Source organism: Meles meles, chromosome 7 (assembly GCF_922984935.1).
Source record: "Meles meles chromosome 7, mMelMel3.1 paternal haplotype, whole genome shotgun sequence".
Classification (NCBI taxonomy): Eukaryota; Metazoa; Chordata; class Mammalia; order Carnivora; family Mustelidae; genus Meles; species Meles meles.
In genome coordinates, this window is record NC_060072.1 from 93,106,972 (window position 1) to 93,117,814 (window position 10,843).

Consider the following 10,843-nt stretch of genomic DNA (forward strand, 5'->3'; position numbering starts at 1 on the left):
ATGTCCTATGACTGCTATGTAGCCATCTGCAAACCCCTGCATTATGTGACCATCATGAACAACAGAGTCTGTAAGAGGCTTGTCCTCTGCTGTTGGATGACTGGCTTGTTGATCATATTCCCACCACTTTGTTCCTAAATTTGAAATTCTGTGATTCAAATGTCATTGATTATTTCTTCTGTGATGCATCTCCAATCTTGAAGATTTCATTTTCAGACACATGGCTCATAGAGCAGTTGGCTATTTTCTGTGCTGTGCTGACCTTCATTGTGACCCTTCTGTGTGTTCTTCTGTCTTACATTCACATCATCAAGACCATTCTACAATTCCCCTCTGCCCAACAAAGGAAAAGAGCTTTTTCTACTTGTTCCTTTCACATGATTGTTGCTTCCATCACCTATGGAAGCTGTATCTTCATCTACATCAAACCTTCAGCAAAGGAATCAGTGACTATTAATAAGGTCGTGGCAGTGCTAATGTCATCCATAGCTCCCAATGTTGAACCCATTCATTTACACTCTGAGAAACAAACAAGTGAGACAAGCCTTCAGTGAGTCCTTCAAAAAAATTGCATTGGCCTGAAAAAAGTAAAAGAATGCTCAAGTTCATAGATTAAATAACAAGCTAAGCGTAAACCATCAAACTCTTAATCTCTTTGTCTCTTTTTAACACGATCTCTATTTAGGTTAACTTTCTCAAACATTTTTTTTTTCTCCCAGAATTAATATATTGCACCACCTGAGTTCACTCCTTTAACTCCCCACCCTGCAAACAAACCCAAGATCCCAATCAGAAGACATGATAATAATTTTCTATTAAATGTAAGCCTGATGTTACTTCTAATCTCACAAACAAAATTGCAATGCAGAAAAATAAAACAAATGAGAACCAAACAAGGAAATGAATAGTTTATCTTATATTTACTTGGACTTGTAAAAAAATAATTGATTTAAAGTGCTCTTCTAAACATCTAATCTAAGTGTTGCTGAATTTTAATTGACTAATAAAATTTATTGAGTACCTAGTGTTGGCAGGTCAAGTTCTATGCAAAAAAAAAAAAAAAAATTAAGTAGTCATATGCTCAACACAGGGTTTGAACTCATGACCTTGAGATCATGACCTGAACTGAGATCAAGAGTCAGAGGCTTAACCAGCTGAGCCACCAAGGCACTGCTCTAGGTAGAAATTTTTAATTAGTAATATCCCTGATTGTACTTATCTCAGTATTATTTTTTTTTAAAGCAGCACTGGGGCGGGGTGGGAAAAGGGGTTAAATGGGTGATGGGTATTAAGGAGGACATTTGTGATAAGTACTGGGTGTTATATGTAAGTGATGAATCACTAAATTCTACACCTGAAACTAATATCACGCAGTATGTTAACTAACTGAACTTTAAATAAAAACTTGAAAAAGAAAAAAAAGCACCACTGCCAAAAACTAATATGATATAATTGAAAAGTAAAGAAAATAAAAATAAATACATTCCAAATAAATGTGTCTCAAGTGAAAGTAGAATTTGATATCTAGGATCCTGGAGTTTATTGGCAAATACACACACACTCATATAAAAATGCTGAAATTTTAAAAGTAAAAGATTCACAGACTATACAAAATATATAATGTTTTAAATGTGAGAAAAAGCTATTTTCTAAAAAGATATGATAAGTTCAGTGTCAAAATGTTAATTGCGGGGGGGAGTCAAGATGGCGGGGAAGTAGGAGGAGGCACCATTTCAACCTGTACCCTAAAGTGAGCTGATTACCTACCAAAGAACTCCGACCACCCATGAAATCAGCCTGAGATCAGAATTATACACGTCTGGATCTCTACAGGAGCAGAAGACACCAGTGGCAGGTAAAGCAGACTGGGAACGTCCGACTGATATCGGAAGATAAACAAAAGGGGGAGGGAGCCACCAGAGGTGACCGATCGGAAAGTAACACCCCAACACCAGAGTGCTCTGCGTCTGGGGACCAGCATTAACTTGGAGTCTTGTTGAAAGCACTCAAAAAACAAACAGCAAAGGATCACGGGGGGTAATAGTGGGAACCTGGGCAGTTAGGGTCAGGGACCTAAGTCCCCGGACCCAGGACAGCCTCCCCTGGCACGGAGCCAGAGAGAATGCGGCGGAGAAATCAGGTCTCTGTCCCTGAGCTGCCAGTGCACCTGAACCGCCAGCGCGCCTGAGAACGAGTGGGGTCTGGCTCCCGTGAGGGGCTGGGAGCCTGGCCAGACGGCAATCCTGAAAAGCACGCGTCTCACACCCTCCCTTGGGATAGGTGCTCATAGGCGCTAGCCTGGAGCTCTGGCAGCCAGAAAAACCAGACATTCCCAGCCCGGGACAGCGGGAAAATCTCAGTGTGCGATCTCTGCTCGGAACCTCTCTGGTGGTCTGGAGCTGCCTAGACAGCCACCGCTGCCCTGGTTTTGGGTACAACGAGGAGCTCCTGCATCCCCAGGGACAGTGACTCAGAACAGACTCTGCCAGCAGCTTTTGCAAAACAGTCTGAGGCTTCTCTCTGAGAGGGAGGTTGGGGTGCTGTTTGCTCTCCTCTAAACCTCCAAAACCCATCAAAAGCTGTCAAGGCAAGAGAAAGCAGATGAAAGAACATAAAAACCCCCAGAGAACAAAAGGCTGAAAAAAACAGTTTCCTGAAAAAGAAAAAAAAAAAAAAAAAAAGCTCACCCCCTTGAGGGGAGCAGGAGGACCTAACTCAGGGAACATCATTGTCTGAAAACCCACGTGGCAGGCTCCTCCCCCAGAAAACCAACCAGGAAGGAAGAAAAAAAAAAAAAAGACTACAAGAGAACAATCACCACTACTTCATAAATACAACTTTTATTTTTAACTCTTTACCAATATTCTGGTTCTTTTTTTTTATACATACAGATAACTTTTTAACCTATTTACCATCACACCGAGATGTCCAGTACATCAAATTCTTTAATAACCTTCTAACCTGAACTTTTTGATACATACACCCGTGTTTTTCTTTAGTTTTTCTATTTTTTTCATTCTTTTTTAATTTTAACTTAGTTTAGTCTAGTTTATTCTTTTTTAATTTTTATTTTCTACTATACATATAGAGTTAAACTTCAAGGTAATCCCCTTTCCCCAATCAATGCTACCCCTATAGGCAAACCAGTTTCTAATCCCCCTGTAACTTAGGAAAGTTGAGTCCCTTAACAAAAACATCAAGATACCTTCAGGAAGAATCAAAATAACCTTCCTCACCCACACTGAGAATCTATAACCATTCTCCCAATTTTTCCTTCTGTCAGTGTTTCTGTGAATTTGTGTTTGTCCTGATAATATATAAACCTTATACTTGGGGTTCTTTCTGATGAGGTTCTTCCCTTTTTTTTTTTTTTGCTTATATATACATATTTTTTTCTCTTGTCATATACTTTTATCACTCTTTTTGTCTGTCTGTTTTTGTTTGTATATTCCACAAATCTTACCTTGTGGCCCATTTGGGCTGAGCCTTCTCTTTTATCTTCCCTTTTTTTCCTATCTCTCTCTCTCTTTTTTTTTTCCTTTTTTCTTTCCCCCCTTTTATTTCTTTCTTCTTCTCTATTTCTTTTTCTTTTTGTTTTTCTCTCATTTGGGTGGGGAATCCTGATTGCACAGAAGCGTTCCAGGGTGCACATTGACTGCACCACAATCGATAAGTCCAGCTTCATCTGTTTAGTCATCTCTTACCAAAATGACTAGGAGGAGGAATACCCAACAGAAGAAAAATACAGAGGATGGGCCTTCTGCAACAGAGCTAAGGCTATCGACATAGACAATATGTCAGAAAAGGAATTCAGACTAACAATTATCCAGGCAATAGCTAGGTTGGAGAAAGCCATGGATGACCAAACAGAATTGATTAGGGCAGAACTGAAAGCCACCAGGGATGATGTTCACAATGTTAGGGCAGAACTGAAAGCCACCAGGGATGATGTTCAAAATGCTCTCAATGAGTTCCAATCCAATCTAAATTCTCTAAAAGCTAGGGTAACTGAGACAGAAGATAGAATTAGTGATCTGGAGGACAAACAGATAGAGAGAAAGGATCAGGAGGAAGCCTGGAACAAACAGCTCAGAAGCCACGAAAACAGAATCAGGGAAATAAACGATGCCATGAAACGTTCCAACGTCAGAATTATTGGAATCCCGGAAGGGGAAGAAAAAGAAAGAAGTCTAGAAGATATAGTGGAAGAAGTTGTCTATGAAAATTTTCCCAATCTCACGAATGGAAACAACGTTCATGTACTAGAGGCAGAAAGATTTCCTCCCAAGATTTTAGATTCTCGAAAGTCCTCACGGCACCTTATCGTTAGAATGGGGAATTTTGTTTCAAGAGAGACCCTCTTAAAAGCAGCTAGGACAAAGAAGCTTCTTACATACAGAGGAAAGCCCATTAGAATAACGTCAGAACTATCCACAGAGACCTGGAAAGCCAGGAAGGGCTGGCAAAATATATTCAGAGTACTAAATGAGAAGAACATGCAACCAAGAATACTCTATCCAGCAAGACTGACATTTAAAATGGATGGAGAGATCAAGAGTTTCCAAGACCGGCAAGGCTTAAAAGACTATGCAACCACCAAGCCGACACTGCAGGAAATATTAAGGGGGGTCCTATAAGAGAGAAAAAATCCTAAGAATATCATTGAACAGAAATATAGAAACAATCTATAGACAGAAAGACTTCAAAGGCAACACGATGTCAATAAAAACCTCTCTCAATAATCATTCTCAATGTGAATGGCCTAAATGCGCCCATAAAAAGACACAGGGTTGCAGATTGGATAAAACGACAAGACCCATTCATATGTTGTCTACAAGAGACCCATTTTGAACCTAAGGATACACCCAGACTGAAAGTGAAGGGATGGAGAAGCATCTTTCATGCCAATGGGCCTCAAAAGAAGGCCGGAGTAGCGATTCTCATATCAGATAAATTAGATTTTAAACTAAAGACTGTAGTCAGAGATACAGAAGGACACTACATAATTCTTAAAGGGACTATCTGCCAAGACGATCTAACAATTGTGAATATCTATGCCCCCAATATGGGAGCACCCAATTACATAAGAAAACTATTAATCAAGATAAAGAGTCATATTGATACGAATACAATAATAGTAGGAGATCTTAATACGCCTCTCTCAGAAATAGACAGATCATCAAAGCAGAAAATTAATAAAGAAATAAGAGCATTGAATGAAACATTGGACCAGATGGACCTCATCGACGTATACAGAACATTCCACCCTAAAACAACAGAATATTCATTCTTCTCAAGTGCACATGGAACCTTCTCCAGAATAGACCACATACTGGGTCACAAAGCAGGACTCAACCGATACCAAAAGACTGACATTATTCCCTGCATATTCTCCGATCACAATGCTTTGAAACTGGAGTTCAATCACAAGGAAAAGTTCAGAAGGAACTCAAACACCTGGAAGCTAAAGACCACCTTGCTTAAGAATGCTTGGATCAACCAGGAGATCAAAGATGAACTTAAACAATTCATGGAAACCAATGAGAATGAAGACACCTCGGTCCAAAACCTATGTGGTACAGCAAAGGTGGTTCTAAGGGGGAAATACATAGCCATCCAAGCCTCCCTCAAAAACACTGAAAAATCCAGAATACACCAGCTGTCTCTACACCTTAAAGAACTGGAGAATCAACAACAAATCAAACCAACTCCACATGCAAGAAGGGAAATAATCAAGATTAGAGCAGAGATCAATGAGGTAGAAACGAGAGATACAGTAGAACGTATCAATGAAACTAGAAGCTGGTTTTTTGAAAGAATCAATAAGATCGATAAACCATTGGCCACACTAATCCAAAAGAAAAGAGAGAAAGCCCAAATTAATAAAATTATGAATGAAAAGGGAGAGATCACAACTAACACCAAGGAAATAGAAACAATCATCAGAAATTATTACCAACAGTTATATGCCAATAAGCTAAGCAACCTAGATGAAATGGATGCATTCCTGGAAAGCTACAAACTCCCAAAATTGAACCAGGAAGAAATTGACAACCTAAATAGACCGATATCTAGTAATGAGATTGAAGCAGTGATCAAAAACCTCCCCAAAAACAAGAGCCCAGGACCTGACGGATTCCCTGGGGAATTCTACCAAACTTTCAAAGAAGAAATAACACCAATTCTCCTGAAGCTGTTCCAAAAATTTGAAGCAGAAGGAAAACTTCCAGACTCTTTTTATGAAGCCAGCATTACCCTGATCCCAAAACCAGGCAAGACCCTACCAAAAATGAGAACTTCAGACCAATATCACTGATGAATATGGATGCAAAGATTCTCAACAAGATCCTAGCAAACAGGATCCAGCAGCACATTAAAAAGATTATCCACCATGACCAGGTGGGATTCATCCCTGGGTTGCAAGGTTGGTTCAACATTCGCAAATCAATCAATGTGATAGAACAAATCAATAAGAGAAGAGAGAAGAACCACATGGTCCTCTCACTTGATGCAGAAAAAGCATTTGACAAAATCCAGCGTCCATTCCTGATTAAAACGCTTCAAAGTATAGGGATAGAGGGAACATTCCTGAACTTCATAAAATCTATCTATGAAAGACCCACAGCAAATATCATCCTCAATGGGGAAAAGCTTGCAGCCTTCCCATTGAGATCAGGAACATGACAAGGATGCCCACTCTCACCACTCTTGTTCAACATAGTATTAGAAGTCCTAGCAATGCAATCAAACAACAAAGAGAAATAAAAGGTATCCAAATTGGCAAGGAAGAAGTCAAACTCTCTCTCTTCACAGATGACATGATTCTTTATATGGAAAACCCCAAAGACTCCACCCCCAAAGTACTAGAACTCATACAGCAATTCAGTAATGTGGCAGGATACAAAGTCAATGTTCAGAAATCAGTGGCTTTCGTATACACTAACAATGAAAATACAGAGAGGGAAGTTAGAGAATTGTTTCCATTTGCTATACCACCAAGAACCATAAGATACCTGGGAATAAACCTAACCAAAGAGGTAAAGGACCTGTACTCGAGGAACTACAGAACACGCATGAAAGAAATTGAAGAAGATATAAAAAGATGGAATACCATTCCATGCTCTTGGATTGGAAGAATAAACATTGTTAAAATGTCTATACTGCCTAGAGCAATCTATACTTTTAACGCCATTCCGATCAAAATTCCACCGGTATTTTTCAAAGAGCTGGAGCAAATAATCCTAAAATTTGTATGGAATCAGAAGAGACCCCGAATTGTTAAGGAAATATTGAAAAACAAAACTGGCGGGATCACGTTACCCGATTTCAAACTTTACTACAAAGCTGTGATCACCAAGACAGCGTGGTACTGGCATAAAAACAGACACATAGACCAGTGGAACAGAGTGGAGAGCCCAGATATGGACCCTCAACTCTATGGTCAAATAATCTTCGACAAAACAGGAAAAAATATTCAATGGAAAAAAGACAGTCTCTTCAATAAATGGTGCTGGGAAAACTGGACAGCGATATGTAGAAGAATGAAACTCGACCATTCTCTTACACCGTACACAAAGATAAACTCGAAATGGATAAAAGACCTCAACGTGAGACAGGAATCTATCAGAATCCTAGAGGAGAACATAGGCAGTAACCTCTTTGATATCAGCCACAGCAACTTCTTTCAAGATATTTCTCCAAAGGCCAAGGAAACAAAAGAAAAAATGAACTTTTGGGACTTCATCAAGATCAAAAGCTTCTGCACAGCAAAGGAAACAGTCAACAAAACAAAGAGATAACCCACGGAATGGGAGAAGATATTTGCAAATGACAGTACAGACAAAAGGTTGATATCCAGGATCTATAAAGAACTCCTCAAACTCAACACACACAAAACAGATAATCATATCAAAAAATGGGCAGAAGATATGAACAGACACTTCTCCAATGAAGACATACAAATGGCTATCAGACACATGAAAAAATGTTCATTATCACTAGCCATCAGGGAGCTTCAAATTAAATCCACATTGAGATACCACCTAACACCAGTTAGAATGGCCAAAATTAGCAAGACAGGAAACAACGTGTGTTGGAGAGGATGTGGAGAAAGGGGAACCCTCTTCCACTGTTGGTGGGAATGCAAGTTAGTGCAGCCACTTTGGAGAACAGTGTGGAGATTCCTGAAGAAATTAAGAATAGAGCTTCCCTATGACCCTGCAATTGCACTGCTGTGTATTGACCCCAAAGATACAGATGGAGTAAAAAGAAGGGCCATCTGTACCCCAATGTTTATTGCAGCAATGGCTACGGTCGCCAAACTATGGAAAGAACCAAGTTGCCCTTCAACGGATGAATGGATAAGGAAGATGTGGTCCATATACACAATGGAGTATTATGCCTCCATCAGAAAGGATGAATACCCAACTTTTGTAGCAACATGGACGGGACTGGAAGAAATTATGCTGAGCGAAATAAGTCAAGCAGAGAGAGTCAAGTATCATATGGTCTCACTTATTTGTGGAGCATAACAAATAACATGGAGGACATGGGGAGATGGAGAGGAGAGGGAGTTGAGGGAAACTGGAAGGGGAGATGAACCATGAGAGACTATGGACTCTGAAAAACAACCAGAGGGTTATGAAGGGGCAGCAGGGGGGTGGGGGGGGTGGGAGGTTGAGGAACCAGGTGGTGGGTAATAGGGAGGGCACGTACTACATGGAGCACTGGGTGTGATGCAAAACAATGAACACTGTTATGCTGTAAATAAACAAATAAAAAAATATTAAAAAAAATGTTAATTGCTATTGAAGAATTAAAGAAGTTGTTAAAATTATGAAAAATGTTCAATTGTTTAAAGTATGAATATCCAAATTCATAATGTAGTTAAATAAACCAACAAATGTTTTATATCATGAAAATAATTTCAAAAGAAATCTAGAAAACAAATTATCAATATACATGGAAGTCTAAGATAATTGAAAAGGAATTCCAAATGAAAAGTTATAATTAAAATAATAGTTACATTTTTTTCATGAAGTAAATGGCATATAGATTAGAAGACCACAAAATGTACATCGGTTTTTCTTAAATTTCTTTTTTTTAATTAAAGTTCATAAAACTACTATGTAAATTTTCATATTGGTAAGTTTTCTCTTGGCTTTCTGGCATCCAGGCCTTATGACCATCCTTTTGGACTCTCTCCTGGTATCTCTAGAATATGGCACTTACAGTTGCCTTCGTTAAAAAGAAAAAAAAAAACAAAAAACAAAAAAACAAGCCTCTCTTCCTCATTTTTTCATTCCATTTCCACTATTTTTCACTTTACGTCTCAACATGAATGTCATTCATTTACAGGCTATCACTTCCTCTCCCATCACACAAACGTAAAAACTAAGTCTGGAGAAATTCTATCCTACCTGCTGTTTTGACCTAAACTTTCTCTTCTTTAGTACTAATTCACTAACATTTTCTTTATATTGTGTATCTAAAATCTTCTAGAAAGGCAAACTCTACTTTTTATGCACACTTTACTATATGTAAAACCTAGTAAATAAATGATATTGAATATATTATTTTCAAATATACTGAATGAGAAAGCCTCACAATTACTGAAAAAATTGTTATTTATTAAAGAAAAATGTTAATTTCTGTCAAAAAAATTCATAAAAGAATCAAATGGGTAAAATATGCTATACATTTTTTAAAGAAGTTTATTTTTTTTCCATTTTATTTATTTTTTCAGCGTAACAGTATTCATTCTTTTTGCACAACACCCAGTGCTCCATGCAAAACGTGCCCTCCCTATTACCCACCACCTGTTCCCCCAACCTCCCACCCCTGACCCTTCAAAACCCTCAGGTTGTTTTTCAGAGTCCATAGTCTCTTATGGTTTGCCTCGCCTCCCCAATGTCCATAGCCCGCTCCCCCTCTCCCAATCCCACCTCCCCCCAGCAACCCCCAGTTTGTTTTGTGAGATTAAGAGTCATTTATGGTTTGTCTCCCTCCCAATCCCATCTTGTTTCATTTATTCTTCTCCTATCCCCCTACCCCCCCATGTTGCTTCTCCATGTCCTCATATCAGGGAGATCATATGATAGTTGTCTTTCTCCGATTGACTTATTTCACTAAGCATGATACGCTCTAGTTCCATCCACGTCGTCGCAAATGGCAAGATTTCATTTCTTTTGATGGCTTCATAGTATTCCATTGTGTATATATACCACATCTTCTTTATCCATTCATCTGTTGATGGACATCTAGGTTCTTTCCATAGTCTGGCTATTGTAGACATTGCTGCTATAAACATTGGGGTACACGTGCCCCTTCGGATCACTATGTTTGTATCTTTAGGGTAAATACCCAGTAGTGCAATTGCTGGGTCATAGGGTAGTTCTATTTTCAACATTTTAAATCAAGATTAAACTACCCTGCTACATTTGATTTCTATTTTAAGATATGGAAAAAAATTCACAAAAGTTGTCATTTACTGAGAGATCAATTTAAGCTAACTTTACATGAGCTACAATATTATCTATCTATGAATTTATTTTTTTATGATTTTACTTTAATACACACACATGCACATGCATTTTTTATCTTTGAAATGCTTTATTTTTTAAATTAATTAATTAACTTATTTTTTCAGCATAACAGTATTCATTGTTTTTGCATAACACCCAGTGCTCCACGCAATACGTGCCCTCCCTATTACCCAATATTTGTAGCAACATGGATGGGACTGGAAGTGATTATGCTAAGTGAAATAAGTCAAGCAGAGAGAGTCAAGTGTCATATGGTTTCACTTATTTGTGGAGCATAACACGCATATTTTTTTAATGAA

The 10,843-nt window shown here is 38.5% G+C and overlaps 1 pseudogene; it reads left to right on the plus strand.

The window, feature by feature from the left end:
• On the plus strand, positions 1-554 carry LOC123946415 (annotated as a pseudogene).
• Positions 555-10,843: the final 10,289 nt, after the last annotated feature.